The 25,457-nt window shown below is 36.1% G+C and overlaps 1 protein-coding gene across 6 annotated transcripts in view; it reads left to right on the top strand.

Moving 5' to 3' along the window:
* Positions 1-25,457, top strand: part of TRAF3 (TNF receptor associated factor 3) — a 164,374-nt gene that overhangs the window by 71,453 nt on the left and 67,464 nt on the right. For all 6 annotated transcript variants that reach the window (XM_020971160.2, XM_020971159.2, XM_020971158.2 and 3 more), the window contains one exon: positions 9,510-9,630. The gene's annotated coding sequence lies outside the window, so the exon portion shown is untranslated. The remainder of the gene's footprint in view (positions 1-9,509; positions 9,631-25,457) is intronic.

Genomic DNA, 25,457 nt, shown 5'->3' with positions numbered 1-25,457 from the left:
AAAATATTTTACATACATTATTTCTTTTTAGCATCTCAATAACCCTGTGAGTTATTTAGCTCTATTTGTGAAAATATTGCTGGACCTGGTAATCTTAGTCGTGGGAGGAGCAAATTTTATATGTAAAATAATTAAATTTATGCCAGGGGGATTATTCAGCACTCTAGTTGTTAAATTTGAAGAGACTTAAAGGATACAATGAGGGATACCATGACAATTATCCACATGACCATAAATGGAAAACAAAACAAGGATTTTTCTCTCCTTCCCCCATCACTTGTTTTAGGTGTGAAATATATGTAATAGTGATGGATGGTTGATTACAATTTTAAAAATTAATATATATCAGGCCATTGAGGCTATAAGAAAACCTATTAAAAAGTCAAAACAAATCTCATCACTCAATCCTAGTTTCAAAACTGTTTCAGCATAGTGGTTTGTTTCTTCTGTTTTTAAATTCTTTTGGAGATCACACTTTCAAAATTTTATTCAGTCTAATTCACCATGTATTTGTTAAGTACATCGTGTGTGCAGAGCCCTGGAAATACATACATACATACATACATACAGAAATACACATTCACACATACATACTCTCTATATATGTATGTACATATATAGTATATATATGTTTTTACGTACATCGATCTATCAATCTCTCTCTCCATTTGTAACTAAAAACTTGCTTTCCAAGACCGTACTTACTATCTAATAATGAAAGGAAAGACAGGTTCTCCAACAACGAAGGAGGACCAAGAAAGTGCTTTGAAGAACTGGAGAAGTGAGAGATCTTTTTCATAAATGTACAAATTAATCTTAATGGACTACAAATATTAAGGAGTTAGAAATTCAGGAAATTAAGTGAATTTTTAAAAATCACATGGAAAAAATGGTTGCTTTTAGGCAATTTGGAGGCATATGTACTTGTTCTTATTTAATTACTTTCTTTGATAATAGTTTGAAATATATGCAGTTGCCCTTAGGTCTTTAATTTTCCCATTGCTAAAGTAAAAGAAAATGTTTTTGAAATAATAGGGAGAAACAAAAAAAAAAGGAGAGAAGTTATTACCAAATGATTCGTTGATTTGTGTAACTATAGGCACTTAATCTCTTGGTGGCCTCAGTTTCCTCTTCTCTAAAATAAAAGAGTTGAAGTAAATGACCTATAAAGTCTCTTCTGGCTTTAAAATTCTGGAAGCATTTCTAATATTTCAGTAGCAATTCATATTGTACAGCATAATTTATTTTTAAAATAGCCAAATTATTAGCTAGTAGTGTATAATTGGGAAAGAAGAGGAAACATTGTCCTTTTGACTGAAAACCATCATATTTCAGACCTAGAAGGACCATTAGAGGTCAGCTAGCTCAGTTCTATCATTTATTTTATTCTTTTTAAAAAATCCTTATTGATATACTTTGTTGCAACACATTAGTCATATACCCCTTTCTGCTAAATTGAGACTTTAAGAGTTCGACAAAACCATTTACTGTATTGATTTCAAATGACAGCACGTTCTACTTTTAGTGTTTACCATTTGTTAACAGAAAGGAGGGAGGTATATTTTAACTTCAATCATCTAGAACCAAAACTCACTATTTATATTTGGCCTAGATCATGTTTTCTTTTAGTATTGTCTTCATGTATGTTAATCACTGTGTATGTAGTCTTGGTTCTGCTTTCTTGATCTTTATCAGTTCATATAAATCTTATGTTTCTCTGAATTTATGTTAATTATTTCTTATGGCATAGCCATTAGACAAACATTGGGTATATAATGTGGTTACAGATTTTTGCCATTTGAGAATATGCCACTATGAATATTTTGTTATGTATGGAACTTTTCCTTCTATCATTAATCTCCTTCAAGTACAAACCCAGTACTGGGTTCATTGGCCTGAGTAGCATAAACGGCTTTTCACAGTAACATTTCTCACGTAATTCTAAATTTTTTTCCCAGAAAGTTTGCACCAATTCATAGCTCTAATAATGGCCCCCCTAACATTGACTGTTTCCATCTTTTATTTTTGGCATTTGATTGTGTTTAAGGTGAAACTTCTGCTATTTTAATTTACATTTCAATCAATCAATTAATAAGCATTTAAGTTATTTACTGTGTGCTTGGCGCATATTCTAAGATGGATACAATGGGAAAAAAAAGTGTCCACTCTAAGGAGCTCACATTCTAATTGGGGAGACAATATGCAAACAGCTATGTATACACACAGTATTTATATATATATATATATTCATATAAAACTGCAAAATAGGAGGTTATTCCGTAGAGAAGACTCTGAAAGGCCTCTCAAAGAATTTGCTGGATTTGAGCAGAGTATTAAAAGAAGCCAGGGAAGCCAGGAGGGCTAAGAGCATTTTAGGCACAGAGAATGGCCCGTGAAAAACCTTGAATTTGGGAGACACATAGTATTGGGGAAGCAGCAAACAGGCCAGTGAATAGCAAAAAGACCAGTGTCACAATCATAAATCATAAAATGTGCGAGAAGACTGGATAGGTAGGAGGGGACCAGCTTGTGAAGGGCTTTGAAAGCAAGCAGAGGATTTTATATTGATCCTAGAGTTTATTAAGGAGGGGAAGGAAGAATGATAGGATCAGACCTGTGCTTTAGTCACTTTGGCAGCTAAGTGGAAGATAAACTGCAGTGGGGAGGACTTTGGAGACAGGGAGATCAACTGAAGGTCTGTTGTTCAGGAGTGAAGTGAAGAGAGTCTGAACCAGGGTGGTGACAGTGTGAGTGGAGAGAAGGGATGTATATGAGAGATTGTAGAAGGTGGAAATGGTGAGATTTGGCAATGAATTGAACATGTGGCCTGAGTTGCAAGTGAGTATTAGAAGATGATACCTAGATTACAAACATGGGTGACTGAGAGGATGATGGTGCCCTGTGCAATAATAGTAAAGCTGGGAATATGGTAAGTTTTGGAGTGAGGGGGAGGGAAAAGAATAAATACCCACAGGATATCCAGTTCAAGATATCTAAGGAGCAATTAATGATATGAAACCGGAGTTCAGAGGAGAGGCTAGAGCTGCATAGATAGATTCTGTCTATGCTGTATATAGCTTGCTTTGTATGTATTTGTTTGCAGGTTATCTCCTCCTTTAAACTGTAAGCTCTTTGAAGGCGGGGACTGTCTTTTGCCTCTTTTTGTATCATCAGTGCTTAGCTCAGTGCCTGACACAAAGTAGGCACTTATTAAGTGTTTATTGATTGATCAATCTGGGAATCATCTTTCTTTTTTTATTTTATTTTTAATTTTTTTGGCAATTGGGGTTAAGTGACTTATGCAGGGTCACACAGCTAGTATATGTCAAGTGCTTGGTCTGAGGCCAGACTTGAACTCAGGTCCTCCTGACTCCAGGGCCAGTCCTCTATCTACTGCACCACCCAGCTGCCCTGGGAATCATCTTTCTAAAGATGATGATTGAATTCATGAAAGTTGATGAGATCAAGAAGGGAGCTAATAATGAGAAGAGTGCCCAGGATAGAATGTAGGAGGACACCCAAAATTAGTAGGCATGACTTGGATGAAAATCTAGGAAGGGAGACTGAGAAGGAACAAAACAGACAAGTAGCCAGGAGAGAACAGTGTCATGATAACCTGGAGAGAAGAGAATGTCCAAGAGAAGATGGTGATCAACAGTTTCAAAGGCTACCGAGAGGTCAAGGGGTTGAGAAAAAACCATTGGATTTGGCAGCTAAGAGATCACTGGTGCCTTGGAGAGAGCAGTTCAAATTGAATGATGGAAATTGGAAGCCTTATTACGGACAATTTAGAATCAAGTGAAAGGAAAGGGAGTGGAAGCAACCACCTTAATAGTTTTCTCAAGGACTTATTGGTGTTTGGGAGTTCTCTGACTCCAGATCATGTGCTCTTTAGGCTATGCTTACTTGTTCAGATTGCAGTGGATATGTCTGTAATGTTTTTCAATAATTTTCTAGAATTTGAATGATTTATTAACATTTTCATTTAAATGCTACAGTTAATTTTGTTTTGTGAATTTTAGGACTTTCCATTTGAGATGTAATTTAAAATATAATGTTTCTCCAGTAAGTCTAATACTATTGCAAATTGAATTCTGTGAAGGGAAATTAGGAAAATAGCACCCTAGAATCCAAGGTAGAATATGTTATTATAAACAAGGGGAAATTTAGTTTATAGTAACAGGGTAGGGCATGACAGATAATTCTTAAAATGACTACAAATGCACAGATTTATTTTTTTTAGGCAGTTGGGGTTAAGTGACTTGCCCAGGGTCACACAGTTAGTAAGTGTTAAGTGTTTGGTCTGAGACTAGATTTGAACTCAGGTCCTCCTGACTGCAGGGCTGGTGCTGTATCCACTGCGCCACCTAGCTGCCCCAAATGCACAGATTTTTAAGGACAAAAAAGTACACTCTCCATGCTCATAATATTTATTTGATGAATCAAGCTTCCTGTTTTATAGTAAAAGTTCATATTCTCCTGTATCTCAGAGAGATCATAGAAAGGGTAAAGGACCCACATGTACAAAAATATTTATAGCAGCTCTTTTTGTGATAGCAAAAGAATTGAAAATTGAGGGGATGCCCATCAATTGGGGAATGACTGAATAAGTTGTGGTATATGAATGTAATGGTTGTGCTGTAAGAAATGATGAGCATGCAGATTGCAGAAAAAACCTGGAAAGATTTACATGAACTGATGCTGAGTGAAGTGAACAGAACCAGGAGAATATTGTACACAGCAACATTGTGTGATGATTACTATGATAGACTTAGCTCTTCTCAGCAATACAGTGATCCAAGATAATTCTAAAAACCTGTGATGGAAAATGCTAACCACATCCAGAAAAAGAATTATGGAGTCTGATTAGATTGAAGCATACTATTTTCACTTTTTTTTGTTTTCTGTTTTTTCTTTCTAGTGGTTTTTCCCTTTTGTTCTCATTCTTCTTTCACAACATGACTAATGTGGAAATGTTTAACATGATTGTACCTGTATAACCAATATCAGATTGCTTGATGTCTTGGGGAGGAGGGAGGGTAGGAAGGGAAGGAGAAAAATCTGGAACTCAAAATTTTACAAAAATGAATGTTGAAGACTATCTTTACATGCCATTGAAAAAAATACTGTCAAAGGAAAACAGTTCATGTTCTCTGATCAATAGTAATAGAAAGGCTACAATTTGTTTTTATTTTTATAAATATTTTTATAATGCATTTTTTACTGATAGTCTTTTGTTTTGACATCCCCTAAATTTACTATTTCCCTCCCCCTTTCTCTTCCCAGAGGGCCTATCTATATAACAAATACGTTTTTAAGAGGAAGAAAGGGGGGAAAAAACACAGAATTGATCAATGCATTGAAAAAAATCTGACAATATACGCAATGTTCCACACCCGTGGAACCCATTCTTTTGCCAAAGAAAGAGGGGGAGGTGTTTTCTCATGCATCTTCTTTTGGATCATGGTTGTTTTTTCTAATTTTGCAAATTGAGTTTTATTGTTTTGTTGTTCTTTATCTCCATTGTTGTAATCATTGTGTGTATTGTTTTCTTGATTCTGCTTACTTTACTCTGCTTCAGTTTATGCAAACTTTCCATGCTTCTCTGTATTCCCCATGTTTGTCATTTCTTGCAACATAGTTATATTCCGTTTAATTCGTGAACTGCAATTTGTTTAGCCATTCCCCAACTGATGAACTACTTTGTTTTCATTTTTTGCTACCACGAAAGTGATGCTATAAATATTTTGATATATATGAGGACTTTCTTTTTATCAATGACCTCCTTTTGACATATACCTAGTTATAGAATCTCTGGGTCAAAGGTATGGACATTTTAGTCACTTTACATAATTCTAAATTGTTTTCATTGTCTGTTTAGCAAAATGCAGTTTCCCTGCTTATGTCTTTGATTAGATCTGTTTTTGCTTTTGCTTTGTCTGAGATCATTATTGCTACTCCTGCTTTTTTAAAACTTCACCTGAAGCATAATAGATTCTCCTCTACCCCTTTACCTTACTCTACAGGTCTGTCTCTCTGTATCAGATGGATTTCATATAAACAACTTACTGTGGGATTTTGATTTTTAATTCACTCTGCTTCTATTTTATTCACATTCCATTCACATTCACAGTTATGATTACTGTTTATTTCCCTCTATCCCTACTTTTTCCTGTTTATCCTTCCCTTTCTCTTCTTTCCCCCTGTACCTCCTTAAAAGTGTTTTGCTTCTGACCACCACCTCCCCCTAATCTGCCCTCCCCTTCTATCAGCCCCACTCCTTGTTCTCCTCCCTTCCTACTTCCCTGTAGAACAAGATAGATTTCTATGCCCAACTGAATATGAATATTATTTCCTCTTTGAACCAGTTCTGAGGAGAGTAAGATTCAAGCTGCCTGCCACCCCTCCATCTTCCCCGCAACTATAAAAGTTCTTTCACGCCTCTTTTATGTGAGATTTACCCCATTCTACCTCTGCCTTACCCCTTCTACCCTTAATTTTAGTATTTTGGATATCATCCCATCATAGTCCACTCACACCCATGCCCTCTGTCTGTGTACATGTCTTCTAACTGTCCCAATAAAGAAGAAGTTCTTAGGAGTTACAAGTATCATTATCCCATATAGGTTGTAAACAGTTTAACCTTGTTGAATCCTTTATGATTTCTCTTGCCTGTTTACCTTTTTATGATTCTCTTGAGTCTTGTATTTGAAAGTCAGATTTTCTATTCATCTCTGGTCTTTTCATCAGGAATGCTTGAAAGTCCTCAATTTCATTCAGTGTCCCTTCCCTCCCCCCCACAAGGATTATATTCAGTTTTGCTGGGTAGATGGTTCTTGGTGGTCAGCCTAGCTCCTTTGGCCTTTGGCCTTCTGATCCTTTAATGTAGAAGCTGCCAAATGTTGTGTTATGCTGATTGTGGCCTATTCTGGTTTTTAAGGTGTTATTTTTTTCTAGTACTTTTTTTGTGCCTCATTTACCAAGCTGTTGACTTTCGTGTCACTTTTGTTGCTTTTCCCCATTTTTCCTCTGCTCCTCTTATGTGATTTTTAATATCCTTTTTGACCTCTTCCAGGGCCTAAAACCAATTCACATTTTTCTTTGAGGCTTTGCATGTAGCTGCTTTGATCTCATCGTCTTCTTTTGAGTTTGTGTTTTGATCTTCCCCGTCACCATACTAATTTCCCATGGTCAGGTTCTTTTTTTGAGGTTTGCTTACTTTTCCAGCCTTCTTATTTACTTTTCACTTTGTAGTATAGTTGTTCTCTGCTCCTGGGGTGGAGGAGGGATTATCCTAAGCTTCAGGTTTTTAGTGCTGCTGTGTTCAGAGCTCTCTGGGGGTCTGTAAATTTTCGTTCTTCCAAGATGGTATGATTTAAGGAGAAGTGTGGTCAGTGCTTTCCTGGCCCGTGCTCTGATGTGTTAGGAGCCCCAGCCACTCTTCTCCACCATGGAGCTGTGGACAGGATCCCTGTACCTCTGAGGCCGCACACTCAGGTGTGCTAGTGTTCTTCTCCCTCCTCATCCTGGGACTGTGACCCAGAACTGCGTATCGGTAGGGCAGTGAGTCTTTTATCTCCTTCTGGCCATTTCTCTGACCCCTTTACTGTCTGGGGCTGAGATCTCCAGAAGGGACCACCGCAGCTGATTCAGTCACCTCTAAGGCCTGCTGCTAATTTTCTGGGGCCGGGCCTGCTCTGAACTGCACCCCACTTCCACCCTACCAACAATACATTATATCTTTGCACGGCCTGTGCAGCATTTACTGTTCCTGTCTTTTGTCATCTTTGCCAATTTGCTGGTGTGAGATAAAATCCTAGGATTATTTTGATTTATATTTCTCTTAGTAGTGATTTAGAACATTTTTTTCATCTGGTTGTTTCTGGATTACAATTCTTCCTTTGAAAACTGTTTATATTTTTTTATTTTATATATGTGTAGGGTTTGTGTGTCTGTGTTAGTTGTCTGTATATCTTGGATAATAAACTCTTATCTGAGAAATTTGATACAAAAAATTTTTCCCCATTGTATGACTTCTTTTGTTGTTCTAGTTGCATTAATTTTGTTCATGGAGAAGCCTTTCAATTTCATGTAATCCATATTATCAATTTTATCTTTTGTAATTTCATCTGTCTCCTTCTTTGGTTAAGAAAACATTTCCTACCCATAGCTGTGAAAAATATGATTTGCTTCTCTGCTAATTTTTCATGGTATGAATTTTCATATTAAGGTCATGTATCGATTTCAAATTTGTTGTAGAATATGGTATAAGATATTGATTTTAACCTAATTTTTTCCAGATTGCTTTCTAGTTTTCTCAAAGTTCTTATCAAATAGGGAGTCTTTCCTAAGTAATTTATTTGGGGGAGAGGGAGTATTGACCCCTAGGTTATTGAGTTTAATTATTTCTGATTCTCCAATGATTGCATTTTCAAACAAAAAGGAGCACGATTTTTGAAGCTTGCCTAAATATGCACACACATCTTGTCCTGTCTTGGATACATGCTGTTTATTCTTTTGTGGTGATAAGGGTGAACTCATTATGCTTGCCAAGTACTTTACTACCAACTTTATTATTAGTTGAGGAGGGAAGCTGAGAGTACTTACAAAGTGAGCAGGCGAATTTCAGTAGGACTATGACCCTGCAAACTGAGGAAATGAAATTTCTTTGTTGATTTGCTTTGAATTGAACTAATGTGTTCAGAGAGCTGGATACCTGCTTTTACCAATCAATAAAATGACTTTGTAGCAGTTGTTGCAGCTGGGTCTTTTTAAAATTATGAGGCATAATATAAAAGGGCCATTTATACCCCAGTTGTATCCCTTGCATTTTGTTATGTAGTCTGGTTGTCTCTTAATACACAAATGGGACTATTAGTTGTATATGATAACAAATACTTTTAGGATAATATTTCATATTAAAATTAAGTTGGTTTCTCATCTTGTAAAATGAGAAGGTTGAACTAGATATTCTCTTTGGCACCTTCCTGCTCCAGGATTCATTCCCTTTTCTTGATCATTATCACAGAATAGAATCATAATATCATAGAGTTGTAGTTGAAAGAAACTTGGAAAGTCATCTAATTCTAGTAGGACTAAAGTATAGGTCACACAGGGTAGTCAGTGGAAGATCTGAGATTTGAATCTCTTGGGTTCACTGCTGTCTCCAAACCAGCGTTCTTTCCGCTGTACCTCACTGCTTCCCTTAGTGTGGGAGTAAAGTGATTGGATTGAGCACGAGAGGACCTGAGTTTGAATACTGACTACTGCCTACTTCCTGTGTAACCTTTGAGCTGGTTACTTACCTTCTTCAGGTATCATTTTTCTTCATTTCTAAAATGAGGGTCTTATATCATTTGATCTCTAAAATCTCTTCAATTTCTAGGTCTAAGTGTTATGATATTATGAAGGATCATGGGATTACAGGGTTCCATTTATGAAAATTCATTTTGTATGGTTTTTAAGACTTTCCCGATAAGACACTAATATGGAGTTTACTTGCTTTTTAGCTAAGGGACAACCTCACGCTGTTTGAAGAAAGATAAAGTTGAAATTGCTTCACTGAAAACCTTTATTGAAGTCTTACTCCTGCTCAGGCTTAGCTATCCCTTGCCTGCATATGACTTACAGGTATGTCAATAGGAAACTTTCAATTATGTCATATACTGATAATACTAATTTGCTTTACTTAGAAGTAAAAATGCTATTCAGCTCAAAACTATAATGTATTTTTAATTTTCAGTTTCAGAAACTTGAAGTTTTTGAGTGCTTACTATATATTCTTTCTGTTTCTGTTTTTATTTTTAATTTTACATTCTTTTATAGAGTTAGAGCTGGAAGTAACAGTGTAGGTTATCTAGATCTGCCCTCTCATTTTACCAGTGAGGAAACTGGGCCCAGAGATGTTAAGGGAATTACACAGGATCACCTAAATCATGCGTGACTGGATCAGGATTCTAATCCAGGACCTCTGGCCTCCAATCCAATTGTTATTCTATTACATGACCTTTGGGAATATTTTTTTAAGATATTGTACACCAAAATGCAATATATTAAGTTTATATTATTAAAGCCAGTAGTGGTTACTTTTTTTTCTTCTCCCCCGTAACAAGATCGCAGTTGCCTTTGCATGTATCTTTCCTGTAGGATCAGACCACTTATTGAAACAAGCAGGAAGAATTGCATGAAGATAAAGAAGTGCTTTGGGAGCATACTGGGTCCTTTAGTTTACTGAAATGTTTGCTTCCTAACATAATTTTTCCAAGAGTTTGAAAAACAAAATAATTTATCATTCTTTAGACACTCTAATTAGCACTGCAGTATAAAGAATATTTCATTGCAATTTGGAAACACTGTCATAAACCATAAGTCAGTGCACAGTTAATTTCTATTCTTGATGGTTAAATAGCACTTTGTACCTGAAATGAAGAACTGAAGTATCATGTTTGAATATTTAGATGGATGTACAATAGGGTTTTTTTGTTTTTTCTTTTTTTTGGTGAGGCAGTTGGGATTAAGTGACTTGCCTAAGGTCACACAGCTAGTAAGTATCATGTGTCTGAGGCCAGGTTTGAACTCATGTCCTCCAACAATAGGTTTTAAAATAATAAAGTTATGCCTTTGAATCTAAAACCAAGTTATATGCAAAAAATATATACACTTGCATTTGATGTATTAGAAAAATTACATGTGTAAAGAAAGTAGATTTTTAAAAATCTTTAAACAGAAGGTTGTATACATTTAGTCATCAGATTTTGCTTTTTGACTAGCTGCAGAATTCTCCTTAACATTGTAGAATCCCATCTTTTGGGGATGGAAAGGGATCACTCAGCTGTTACTGCTTCCTTGAGGCATACCCTGATTCCCTTTGCCATGCTAGTAGCCATGATTCTTCCTTCCGTACATTTCTCAGGCCACTGTATCTGATCACTCCTATAACTTAGTCATGTTCTAACTTTTATCGTAGTTACTTATATGTGTATCTTCTTTCTACTTTACTTAGTCTCTGCCAGCAAAAAGCTAACAATGTACCATTTTTTTCACTTTTATTGTTGTATCCTCTACATCAAGGACAATCTCATACACAGAACAGACATTTAATATATGTTTACCAAATTAAATTGACCTTTGGCATTTATAGATGAGGAAACTGAGACCCAGAAACACTGTGTGAGTTTCCTCATCCACACAGTTGAACCAGAACTAGAAACCAGGTCTGTTTATATCTCAGTATTCTTTCTACACCATACTGTTATAAGTACAAAGATGAACCCCAGAAATTACAGCATATCTAACTTCATAAAATAATTAAATTCCTTAAAAATGGTACAGAGTGAAATTCTCAAGTTTTCCTGTTTTGTTTTCATGAAATACGAATACTTTGAGGCAGCTCAGTGGATAGGGCACCGGACCTGGAATCAGGAAGACCTGAGTTCAGTCTCTCACTCACAATCAATCACTCTCACAGACACTTACTTGCTGTGTGGCCCTGGGCAAGTCACTTAATCTCTGTTTGCCTTAATCTACTGGAGAAGAAAATGGCAAACCACTCTAGTATCTTCACCATGAAAACTCATATGAGATTACAAAGAGCTGGACATGACTAAACAGCTGAACAACAAGAATAACCAATGCTTTTGTGCCTCTGACGTTTACTAACCGAGTGGCCTTGGGCAAGTGACTTAACCCTCTTCAGCCTTTGTTTCCTCCCCTGTAAATTGAGAGTTGTAACTAGATGGCCTTTGGTTCCTTCTTCTAGCTCTAAATCTCTGATTTGGGATCCTGTGAAGTAGTGAGAAGAACCAGTAGCAGACCAGAAACTGCACCCTCGGTGCTGTCCAGCTTGTGATGAGCAGGGGAGCTCCCTGAATGAACCTAGACAGGTTGAATAAACCTCCATTACCTCCTCTGGACAGTGTCAGGATTGAATTCAGTAAATGTTGATCGATGCCATGATCTTTGAAGTCTGTCTTTTAGAAAGTCGTAATGGAGAGTGTTATTTTTTCAGCTACGGGTTAAGCTGGATGGCCCCCGGAGTCTCTGTCATATCTGCTCTCATTGATTTGAACTTGCCCTTCCTTTCTAGGAAAGCCACAAGCTCCCAGGTTTAGAGCCATGTGGGACCTTGGAGGCCATCCAGTTCAAGTCTCTCATTTTACAGGAAAGGCAAGGAAGCCTGGAGACATTAAGCGATTTGTTCACAGTCATACAGGTAGCAAGTGGCAGAGTCAGGACTTGACTCTGGATCCTCTGATAGCACATTTAGCACCTTTTCACTGTATCGCTCCAACCTGTTTTCTTCCCTTCTGAGATAAGTAAGTGTGCCGATTTGTTATAAACTTCTTTTTTGTTTGTTTGTTTTTTTACTTTATTTCAAATCTATTTGAAAAAAAGTACATCCTCAATTGTATGTATTTAATGAGATTCAAAAATATTTTGATCATAACATGTGTTATTTTAGCCATAGGAGAGGGCTAGGAATAATAATTAAAAGTTGAATTCGTATTTCAGATCTGTTTTTTTTAACTTTTTAAAAAATTTTATTAATTTATTTTGATTTATCAACAATCACTTCCATATGCTTTTGAGTTTAAAAATTTTCTCCCCCTTCCTCCCCAACCCCCTCTCCAAGACGACGCACAATCTCATATAGGCTCTACATTTACATGCCTATTAAACATATTTTCACATTAGTGAAGTCGTAAGTAAAAATTAAAACCAATAGGAGGAACCATCAGAAAGAGGAACCAAAAATTCAAGAGAAGAGAAAAAAATGATAGCAATTCAACTGCCATAGTTCTTTCTTTGGATGGGGACAGCATTTTTTACCACAGGGCCTCTGGAGATCTCTTAGATCCTCATAATGCTGAGAAGGGTTAAGTTTATCAATATTAGTTATCGCACAGCATGGCTGTGATTGTGTACAAAGTCCTCATGGTTCTGCTCACTTCACTCAGCATCAGACCATAGAACTCTTTTCAGGTTTTTCTGAAGTCAGCCTGTTCATCATTTCTTATAGCACAATAGTATTCTATTACATTCACATACCACAGCTTGCTCAGCCATTCCCCAATTGATGGGCATCCTCTCAATTTCCAATTCTTTGCCACCACAAAAAGAGCTGCTATGAATATTTTTGTGCATGTGGGTCCTTTCCCATTTGTATAATCTCTTTGGGATATAGCCCTAGAAGTGCTATAGCTGGATCAAAGGATATGCACATTTTTATAGCCCTTTGGGCATAGTTCCAAATTGTTCTCTAAAATGGTTAGATCATTTCACAACTCCACCAACAATGCATCAGTGTTCCAGTTTTCCCATGTCTTCTCCAATATTTATCATTTTCCTGTTTTGTTATGTTGGCCAATCTGGTTGTGATGTGGTACCTCAGAGTTGTTTTGATTTGCATTTCTCTAATCAATGATAATTTAGAGCATTTTTTCATATGACTATAGATGGCTTTAATTTCTTCATCTGAGAACTGTCTGCTGTTCATATCCTTTGACCATTTATCAATTGGAGAATGGCTTGTAGTCTTATAAATTTGTCTCAATTCTCTATATATTGTAGAAATGAGGCCTTTATCAGAGAGACTGGTTGTAAAAATTCTTTCCCAATTTTCTACCTTCCTTCTACTCTTAGTTGCATTGACTTTGTTTGTGCAAAAACTTTTCAGTTTAATGTAATCAAAATGATCCATTTTGCTTTTTGTAATGTTCTCTATCTCCTGTTTGGTCATGAATTCTTCTGTTCTCCATAGATCTGATAGATAAACTATTCCTTGTTCTCCCAGTTTACTTATGGTATCAGCCTTTATGTCTAAGTCCTGAACCCATTTTGACTTTATTTTGGTAAATGGTGTGAGATTTGGGTCTATGCCTAGTTTCTGCCATACTCTTTTCCAGTTTTCCCAGCAGTTTTTTTCAAAGAGTGGGTTCTTGTCCCAGAAGCTGGGGTCTTTGGGTTTATCAAATAATAGATTGCTATAGTCATTGATTACTGTGTCTTGCATATTTAACCTATTCCACTGATCCACCACTCTGTTTCTTAGCCAGTACCAAGCTGTTTTGATGATTGCTGCTTTATAATACAATTTAAGATCTGGAATTGCTAGGCCACCTTCCCCTGCATTTCTTTTCATTAGTTCCTTTGATATTCTGGACCTTTTGTTCTTCCAAATGAATCTTGTTATTATTTTTTCTAACTCTATAAAATAATTTTTTGGTAGTTTGATTGGTATGGCACAGAATAAGTAAATTAGCTTAGGTAGGATTGTCATTTTTATTATATTAGCTTGGCCTACCCATGAGAAACTGATGTTTTTCCAATTATTTATATCTGATTTTATTTGTGTGAAAAGTGTTTTGCAATTGTGATCATAGAGTTCTTGGGTTTGTTTCGGGAGGTAGACTCCTAAATATTTTATAATGTCCATAGTAAGTTTAAATGGGATTTCTCTTTCTATCTCTTGCTGTTGGGCTTTCTTGGTAATATACAGAAATGCCAATGATTTATGTGGGTTTATTTTATAGCCTGCAACTTTGCTCAAGTTGTTTATTATTTCAAGTAGTTTATTACTTGATTCTCTAGGATTTTCTAAGTATGTCATCATGTCATCTGCAAAGAGTGATAGCTTTGTTTCTTCTTTGTCTATTCTAATGCCTTCAATTTCTTTTTCTTCTCTTATTGATAAAGCTAAGGTTTCCAGTACAATATTGAGTAACAGTGGTGATAATGGACATCCTTGTTTCACCCCCAATCTTATTGGAAATGCTTCTAGCTTGTCCCCATTACATATAATGCTTGCTGAAGGTTTTATATAGATGCTATTTATTATTTTAAGGAAGACTCCATTTATACCTATGCTTTCTAGTGTTTTTAATAGGAATGGGTGTTGTATTTTGTCAGAAGCTTTTTCTGCATCTATTGAGATGATCATGTGGTTTCTGTTGGTTTTGGTGTTGATGTGCTCAGTTATGCTGATAGTTTTCCTAATGAACCAACCCTGCATTCCTGGTATAAATCCTACCTGGTCATAGTGTATTATTCTTGTGATAAGTTTCTGTAATCTATTTGCTAGTATTTTGTTTAAAATTTTTGCATCTATATTCATTAGAGAAGTTGGTCTATAATTTTCTTTCTCTGTTTTGACTCTTCCTGGTTTGGGTATCAGTACCATATTTGTATCATAAAAAGAATTTGGTAAGACTCGTTCTTCACCCATTTTCCCAGATAGTCTATATAGTATTGGAATTAACTGTTCTTTAAATGTTTGATAGAATTCGCATGTAAATCCATCTGGCCCCGGAGATTTTTTCCTAGGGAGTTCATCAATGGCTTGTTCAATTTCTTTTTCTGAGGTGGAGTTATTTAAGTATTTTACTTCCTGTTCTGTTAATCTGGGCAATTTATATTTTTGTAAATATGTATCCATTTCACTAAGATTGTGAAATTTGTTGGCGTATAGTTGAGCAAAATAATTTTCTAATTATTGTTTTAATTTCCTCTTCCTTGGTGGTAGCTTCGCCCTTTTCATTCTTGATACTAGTAATTTGGTTTTCGTCTTTCTTTTTTTAATTAAATTAACCAAAGGTTTATCTATTTTATTGGTTTTTTCATAAAACCAGCTGTTAGTTTTATTTATTAGTTCAATAGTTTTCTTAATTTTAATTCTTAATTTTTCCTTTGGTTTTCAGTATTTCTAATTTGGTGTTTAATTGAGGATTTTTAATTTGTTCTTTTTCTGGTTTTTGTGGTTGTATGCTCAATTCATTGATCTCCTCTTTTTCTATTTTATTTATGTAAGCATTTAGAGATATAAAAGTTCCCCTAAGAACTGCTTTCACTGCATCCCATAAGTTTTGGTATGTTGTCTCATTATTGTCATTCTTTTGAATGAAGTTATTGTTTCTATGATTTGTTGTTTGACCCAATCATTTTTTAGGATTGGATTATTTACATTCCAATTATTTCTTAGTGTATCTTTCCCTGGCCTTTTATTACATATAATTTTTATTGCATCATGATCTGAAAAGGATGCATTTAATATTTCTGCCTTTCTGCATTGGATTGTGAGGTTTTTATGCCCTAGTGCATGGTCAGTTTTTGTGTATGTGCCACGTACTGCTGAGGAAAAAGTATATTCCTTTCTATCCCATTCAGTTTTCTCCAGAAGTCTATCATACCTAACTGTTCTAATGTTCTATTCACCTCTTTAACTTCTTTCTTGTTTGTTTTGTGGTTAGATTTATCTAGTACAGAGAGAGGGAGGTTGAGGTCCCCCACTATATAGTTTTGCTGTCTTCCTGTAACTTCCTGAACTTCTCCTCTAAGAATTTGGATGCTATACCATTTGGTGCATATATGTTTAGCAAAGATATTACTTCATTGTCTGTGGTGCCTTTTAGCAGGATGTAGTTTCCTTCCTTATCTCTTTTGATTAGATCTATTTTTGCTCTTGCTTTGTCTGAGATCAGGAATGCTACCCCTGCTTTTTTTACTTCAGCTGAAGCATAATATATTCTGCTCCAGCCTTTTACCTTTACCCTGTATGTGTCACTGTTTTTCAAATGTGTTTCCTGTAAACAACATATTGTGTAGGATTATGGTTTTTAATCCATTCTGCTGTCTGCTTCCGTTTTATGGAAGAGTTCATCCCATTCACTGTTATAAACTTCTTGTGAGCAAAAGTTATGCCTTAGTCTTTTCTTTTCCTTCCTTCTTTCTTTCTTTCTTTCTTTCTTTCTTTCTTTCTTTCTCTCTCTCTCTCTCCTCTCTCTCTCTCTCTCTCTCTCTCTCTCTCTCTCTCTTCTCCTCTCTCTCTCTCTCTCTCTCTCTCTCTCTCTCTTTCTTTCTTGTTGCTAGTCTTCATATCACCTGATATGGTGCTTTGCCCATAGAATGGGCTCCAACAATATTAGGTAATGAGTGAAGAGATAAGCGAATGAAGTCTTCTTAATAATCCTAAACTTATAAATCAAAAGCTTATTGGATACATTCTGAGCCTCATGTCTGCTTTTGTTTTTCTGAAAATTAAAAAATGTATATGTGAACATATATATTATAGTTAAGTTTTTGTCTGTCTTTTATTGAACAAAGATATTTGTTGTTTTCTGTTTGTTTTTAAGATAGGGCACTGAGTAGTTTAAAGGGTTTTTGTAGAGGGGGCATGGCAAAGTGGAGAATACACTAGATTTAGCATCCAAAGACTATATTTGAATTGTAGCTCTGCCATTTACTAGCAACTACATTTGAATCGTAACCAGCTGAGACTTAGTTTCATAGATTCGTAGAATCTCAGAAGTGGAAGGAGCTTTAGAGGCCATCTAGTTCAACCGCTTTGAAACAGGATTGTTCTACAATATCCCTCATAAGTGATCTTCCACTGTCCACTTGAAGCTGTACAGTGACTGGTATCTCACTATGTGCCAGGCAATTCATTCCATTTTTGAACAGCTGTAACTTGGGAAAAAATTCTTTATGTAAAATTGAAACTGCATCTCTTTCATTTCTTTCTATTCATTGACTCTAGTGATATCCTTTGGGGTCAAGTAGATCAGCCTAATCCCTCTTCCTCATGAGAGTGCTTCAAATATTTGAGAATAACAATCATTTCCACCCTTATGTTTCATGGAAATAATAATACTACTTACCTCCCAGAATTGTGAGAACTGAATAAGAAAGTTCTTTTTAATTGTAAAGTACTATGCACATGTAAGATCTTGTTATGTTTTGTAGACGTTTGGTTAAAAAAAAGTCTTCCATTTGCTTCCATTTGCGCAATCTGTAGTTTCCTTCTCAGTAGAATAATCAAGAATGATTGAGAACCAATTTATTTCTATCAGTGTGGTTTTCCACACTGAGACTTTTCTTAAGGTGGGGGAACACCTGTATAATTATGCTTCCTCCTCCTGTTTATTCCTATCCTTTAGCCACTTCACATCCCCATTGGCCTCCTCTCTCAGTCTGCATTCCTACATACAATCACTACCTTAAGGAAGCATGTTCAGTAATGCTTTTGTGTTGACAGCAGCATTTATTTTGTTTTGTTTATCTGATTGTTCCCTTTTTTGGTTTTCCCCGGGGTTTCCAGTTCTTGGAACATCCTTTGGTTAGTAGATGCACTTTTATTTTCAGTTTCTAATTTCCAGCCAAGTTGCATATTGAGGTAAAGTACAAAAACATTTCTTAGCATTGTCACATCTTGGCAACAGGAGGTAAACATGTCTATGAAATATTTAATCAACAGTTTATATAGACCCCAAGGAATTTTATTCTTTTTCTTTTGGAGAGGGACATATTTATGACTCCCAGCTCTTTTTTTTTTTTTCGTTAAATATTTCCTAGTGTCATGCGTTCTCTGGGCTCACTCTCCTAATTTTCCCTTGCACTGGGAGGGTGGGTCCCCAAAGTAGAGCTGGCTGCCTCTCACTTTAGAGATCTACGAGTAACCCAGAGCTTGGGTTTTTCTTCTTCTAGTAATTTTGCTCATGAGTCCCTACTGATGTGCTTCCTTCATTAATTATCAGTTGATATCAATTAGGTAGCCAGACTTAATTAGCTATTAGAACTGGATATTTGCTGCAGTGGCATGGTAAGAACAGCTGGTACAAAACACTCCCCCGAACCAGGGGCATGCCCTCTCTCACAGGTACATGGAGAGTCTGTGAAGAAGTGGGCTCAAGCTTAGTGAGCACATGTTGTATGTAGCAAGGCTGGGAGTCCCTTTTTCATTCATGGAGCCTGTGTGAAGTTCCACTTAGGTACGATGTAGCTTTTTACTGATCTGCTTGTGGAGTCCTGTAGCTGCCTTTCCTCAGCAAGTGTAATATGTCTTTGGCTCCTCATCATTAGATGTTCTGGGGACACTGCTAAGATGTCCTTGGGAAGTCCACAGTCTCATTACCTTCTGAGGTTCACCAGGTCATCCTCCAGACAAGCAGGAAGATGAGTCATAGACTTTCTTCCCCCCACCTCCAAATAGCTCCCTCCTCTAGCCTGGCTTGCCACTAGAGAATGCTGAGTTCCAAATGGATGTGCTTTTTTATCCCAGATCCATAAGATATGACTAAGTCTTCTCAATAAATCCCAATATACTTCCTGTGTAGTGTCCTTTCATTTCTTCTATCAGTTTTCATTCCTTCCAAATTGATTAAGGACTTTTCACACCTAGTTTAACACTCTTGATTGATTGATTCAATATAAGTGTTCCCACTTATAAAAGGTTCAGGGCTGGAGTATCTTTTTAGTTACTTTAAATGGAGTGGGAGGGATTGAGTCAGTCCCTTCCTCTCCCCAACAGTAGTCTTAATCACATAATGCATCCTTGCTTGTACTTCTGTTCTCAATAGCTTCTTGGCAAATACAGGTATCCCTCAAATTACAGAGGTGATACTTTCAATAGTTTGATTCAGCAAACATTTATTAAGAACGTGTTATGTGCAGAAAACACTGTTCTTAGGCAGTAGGGGAGATACAAAGTGTAGGTGACATGTAGTGCTTGACATGATCTAATATAGAAAAAGATATATATTCACAATTTACTTGACCCAAGGAGAATAGGAGCAGTTGGTAGAAGTTATAGAGAGACAGATTTTGGTTTGATATAAGAAAATACCTCCTAACAATCATAGCTGTCCTAATGTGAAATGGAATGTCTTAAGAACTGATGAGTTCCTTATCTTTGGAGATTTTCAAGTGGTTGGATGACACTGATTTGGGGTGTTGGGGAGGAAAATTTTGCTCAAGTATAACCTTTAAGGTTTTTTCCAGCTCTAGGATTTTATGCATAAATGACTTACTATAATACAAAATAATACATCACAAGTACAAAAAAGGGGCAGAAACAAAACAATATATGGAGAAGAGTATTAGGAGTAGTTATATGGAAGGTAAAATTCTATAAAAATGACTTTCCTGTACTCTCTGATAATAAAATTTGTTATATATTCTTTTGGTGGAATACATGGATTGTAGGAGTAATAAACTCCCACTTAAAATGTAATGAAATTAAAATAAATAGTTTTATGATATAATAAAAATAATAATAATACTTAAGTGACCTGTGAACTCACTGATGAGAATCTTTCCATTGGTGTATGTTGCAGTATATCCATTTCTTTTCATCCCTGTGCTGTTCTTTTCCATGCCCTTCCATAAATCCAAATTCAGAAATGATGGAGGCTTTCTTCTTGGTCTCTCAATAGGCAGTTAAATACCAATGTAGCATTCGAGCTACTCTCTTATCTTTCATTTTTACTACACAGCTGGCCCAACTCCTTTTCTAACCGTATACTGCATGAATAATATCCCCTTTGCAAGCAAGTCATTGTTGATCATATACTACAATCCATTTAAAAACACCGTATGCCTCTCACTCGCCCTTTCAGTTGTCTATATAAGTCTTTGAACTCTTATGATAACTAAGTTATATAGTAACACGCAAAATGAATTGCAAAATAAAGATTGTGAAAAGGAAAATACCAGAAATTATATTGGGTCCTGATCAGCACATTATTCATTATGACTATGAATAACCACTTTATCCATAGAAGTGATTGTTTCCATATATCCTGATTTGTAACTCAGAGTAGTTCTAGTCTTATACTTCTCCTGTCTTCAAGCAGGCCTCCTTCAGCTAGTATGACTTGATAGAAGATAGCTGTGAAATAGGGAGGCAGCCTTGACGTGGTGGTTAGAAACCAGGACCAGTACTCAAATGGCTTGTTGTGTTCTATGCTCTACTCTTCTACAGACTAGTAATGTGACAATGAGCAAGACGTTCTACTTTTCTTTTTTTGGGTGGGAGTTAGGCAGTGGGGTTAAGTGATTTGCCCAGGGTCACACAGCTAGTAAGTGTTATGTGTCTGAGGCCGGATTTGAACTCAGGTCCTCCTGAATCCAGGGCCGGTGCTCTATCCACTCCGCCACCTAGCTGCCCCCAGCGTTCTGCTTTTCTGAGCCTCATTTTCCCCATCTGTAAAATGGGAATAGCAGTATACTTCCCCGTGGAGTTGTTGAGAGGATCAGATGATACAATGTCTAGAAAACCATAAAAAAACTATATAATGTGAGTTGTAATTATTCTTAAGTGATCCTAGGCCTGATTTCTTAATTAAATAAATGTGCTTTCATTCAGTGTTGGAAAATTCTGCACTGTTGGAAAATTAGCATAGGTTTGAATTTAAGGGTTTTATTATAGCTTTCTGAACTGGATCCACCCAATTGTTATTGTTAAACTCTGATATTTAAGTGTCTTAAAGCTACCTCTTCCTCCATCTCATTTAAAACTCATGACTTAATTTGCATATATTATATTAATAAAATGTACAACTAAGCATGCAGATTTCATCATTTCAATAATTTATACCAGAAGACATCATGAATCAAGGAAGCCTAGAATTTTGGTGAAAGGATTTTGCCAGTTTTAAATCTACATTCTCAAACAGTAAGACTTAACTCATTATTAAATTTTAAAATATTGCCATATGTTTCAGTTACGTTTAGATGAAACCTTTTGGGAGGCTTCTGTGATGTAGGCCTAGCTGACTAACTGCCACTCCTGGCCATCAATTAGCATTTTGATGTGTGCCCACAGAAAGCAGCTACGAATGAATCATAGTTTGCAATTTACATGAAGGCTACGTGATCAGATATTTCCACAGGTCAGAATTTAGAACCACACATAGCTTAGGAAAAATTTGTATACTAGCATCACAACTTCTGCTCAATTTTCATTTGTTTTAGAGAACTGCAAAAAAGTTAGAAGGGTAGTCCATGTTATCTTTACAAATATAACAAATATTTATGCCCACCACTACAGTGGCTGGAGATTGGTGGTGTTTGGTTGCAGAGGAAAACTATCTACTCTCTCTTGAATTATCTTTATAGTGAATCAGGGAATGACTCAGCTCTAATGGAAATATCCAAAGGCAGTTAGAAAAAAATTTTTGGAAGTCGTTAATTTCTCCCTTACTCCCTCTTGACTCCGTTTAATTAAAGATACCATCCCCCAAAGCTGTTTTACATTGCCACCTAATTCTTTATTGCTCTCTGTTATTAATTTTTATATTGAAACAGTTATTAAACTATGTGTATGGCTTTACAGTTGAACTTGGACAAACAAAATTACCTGACATCGGAGTCCAATGAATAAATACAAGAATGAGGAAAAAAAAGGTTTTCTAGACTAATCGCTGTCAATGAATAGTTGCTGAATACCCACTAAGTACCTACAAGGTATTTCACAACCCACCATTCCTTCAACTGTGACTGAAAAATTGGTTCTTCCATCAGGAATTATTTTTCCAGAAGGTCCTTCTGAGATCCTAATCTTCTGCTGTTGGCTAGTAATTCTATCTGGGCACATCTTGAAATAATTCCATGGGCATATTTATCTCAATAATTGTTCCTCTTTTTATGACTTTACACCAGTTATTAGGTTGATGCACTATTCTACCATGTAGCTTTTTGAATCTTTGAAAGAGATTTAAAATCTATTTTTTCCTTTCGTCTATTTCTTAGTTGGTTACAATGCCTCTTCTGAGGTATTGTGTTATTCTTTTCAAAAGCATACTTAAATAAAGATTTTCTTTGGGCTGATAAGATTGAACTTTTGCCCTATTTTGAAATTTAAAAAAACCAAGTACATATATAGTGCTTTGTATCATTGTTTTCTGTGTTTGTATAGTATTTTCTCCCCCCCCCCCATTTAATTAGGGCAGAGTTCTATGGACACAATTTGAGAGTGGGGGTGGGAGAGGGAGAGAATGAGAATTCCTACGCGTAAGGAGCTTATATTCTAATGTGGGAAGATAACACATAAAAAGAATCTGAAAAGCAGAGGGTGAAGGGATGTTAGCCCCTTATAGGGGAATATTGGCAGAGTCTTTGGGCATGGAGAGGCAGAAGCGTAGCTGTAAAGGGAATGACGCTTGGTCAGCCTGGACCTCTCCCCAAAATGGAGGCCCTTGGAAAGAAATTCACTAAGGGTAGAAGAGAAGTGGTAGTGGAAGGATGTTCTAGGGGAAGAAGGTCCCAGGCACTGAGGGAAGTTCCAGGGCTAGAAGGCAGAAATGTTGCTGGCAGAGTAATGAAGGGCCAAGGGTGATGGAATTAATTCTATTTTCACCAAAATCCATCACTTCTCCAAAATAACTTCTCACTCTAGAAGATTCTTTTGTCCTTCTGGTTCCTTCTTATGATTAGTCAGTTCCTTTCTGAGCCTCCATTTTAAGAAAAGTGCCCAGGCCATCCATATTTATTCCTTTATACCTCTCTGGACTCTACTCCTAACTCTCCAGACCTCTTTCTCCACCATCTCCCTTTTCTCCCTCAACCCCACCTTCCCAACTTTTCAGTTTCCTTTTATGTGTTTTCTTCTCCCATTAAAATGTAAGCTTCTTAAATGAGGGACTCTTTTCCTTTGTACTTGTATTTGTGTTCTCAGGACTCTGCATAGTACTTGGAACCTAGTAATAAATGTCTTTTAACTTGAGGGCACTACCATCCTTCCAGACACTAAAGTTCACAACCTTGGATTCATTCTTGACCCTTCTGTTTCCCTCAATTAAGCCCCATATCCAAACAGTTGCCAAATCCTGTCGGTTACTCTCATATTACCCCTTCTCTCCTCTCACACAGCCCTTACCCTAATTCAGGTCTTCATTACCTTGACCTCCTAATTTATCTTCCTGCCTACAGTCCTTTCCCTTTTCAGTTCCATCTGCTATGTAGCTACCAAATTGATATGCCTAAAGGATAGATCTGACCATGTTACCTCCTATTCAAAAAGAATTTTTAGGTACCTCTTATCTCTAGGGTAACATGCTTAAAGCCCTCCACATTCTGACCTTTTCTAGTCATACATGTATCTAAACTTTGTATCTCCTCCAGCACTTGGCATGGTGCTGTCTCTATACGTGATAAATGCTTGATACTTATCTAACTGAATTTCCCCCTTTTTTGTTTATTCTTTAAAATGAACATATTATTTATTTATTTTTAACATTGCTTTGTTAAAATTTTGAGTTCCAAATTCTCTCCCTGCTTCCTAATGCTCCCCTACCCATTGAGAAGGCAAGAAATGTTATACATTTGAAATCATGTACCTAATCTATTCCACTACTCCACCACTCCCTTTCTTAGACAGCACCAAATTGTTTTGATAATTACTGCTTTGTAACATAGTTTGAGATCTGGTATGACTAGACCACCTTCCTTCACATTTTTTTCATTAATTCCCTTGGTATCCTTGACCTTTTGTTCTTCCATATGAATTTTGTTATTATTTTTTCTAGCTCTATAAAATAATTTTTGGTAGTTTGATTAGTAAATTGATAAGCAAATTAATTTAGGTAGAATTGTCATTTTTATTATGTTGGCTCAGCCCACCTGTGAGCAGTTAATATTTCTCCAATTTTTTAGATTTGTCTTTATTTGTATGAAAAGTATTTTGTCATTGTGTTGATATAGTTCTTGGGTTTGTCTTATTGGTAGACTCCCAAGTATTTTATATTGTCTGCAGTTATTCTCTTTCTATCTCTTGCTGCTGGACTTTGTTGGTAATATGTAGAAATACTGATGATTTATGTGGGTTTATTTTATATCCTGCAACTTTGCAAGGGTTCTTAATTGTTTCAAATAGTTTTTTAGTTGATCTTCTAGGATTCTCTAAGCATACCAGCACGTCATCTGCAAAGAGTGATCGTTTTGTTTCCTCAATGCTTATTCTAATGACGTCAATTTTTTTCTTCTTTTATTGCTATAGCTAGCATTTCTAGTTCAATATTGAATAATAGCGATGATAATGGGCATCCTTGCTTCACTTCTGATTGTATTGGGGAGGCATCTAGCTTATCCCCATAACAGATAATGCTTGCTGATGATCAATACTACTCATCATTTTAAGGAAAACTCCACTTATTCCAATGCTTTCCAGTGTTTTTAATAGGAATAAGCATTGTATTTTGTCAAAAGCCTTTTCTGCATCAATTGAGATAATCAGGATTTTTGTTGTTTTTGTTATTGATTTAGTTAGTTATGCTGATAATGTTCCTAACATTGAACCAGTCCTGCATTCCTGATATAAATCCCACCTGGTAATAATATATGATCTTTGTAATATATTGCTGTAATCTCCTTACTTGCATTTTATTTAAATTCATTTAAATTATATCAGCGTTCATTAGGGAAATTGGTCTATGGTTTTCTTTCTCTGTTTTTGCCCTCCCTGGTTTAAGTATCAGAACCATATTTGTGTCATAAAAGGAATTTGCTTTTTTTCCAGATAGTTGATATACTTTTGGAATTAAGTATTCTTTAGAAGTTTGGAAGAATTGGGGATCCATCTGACCCTGGGGGTTTGTTCTTAGGAAACTCATTGATGACTTGTTCAATTTCTTTTTCTAAGATAGGCTTATTTAAGTATTCTGTTTCGTAATTGAATTTTTAATGAACAA

This window comes from Phascolarctos cinereus, unplaced genomic scaffold, assembly GCF_003287225.1.
Source record: "Phascolarctos cinereus isolate Bilbo 61053 unplaced genomic scaffold, phaCin_HiC Scaffold_2;HRSCAF=192, whole genome shotgun sequence".
In the NCBI taxonomy this organism is placed as follows: domain Eukaryota; kingdom Metazoa; phylum Chordata; class Mammalia; order Diprotodontia; family Phascolarctidae; genus Phascolarctos; species Phascolarctos cinereus.
The sequence above is the reverse complement of the archived record's forward strand: the minus strand, read 5'-3'. Positions and strand labels throughout refer to the sequence as shown.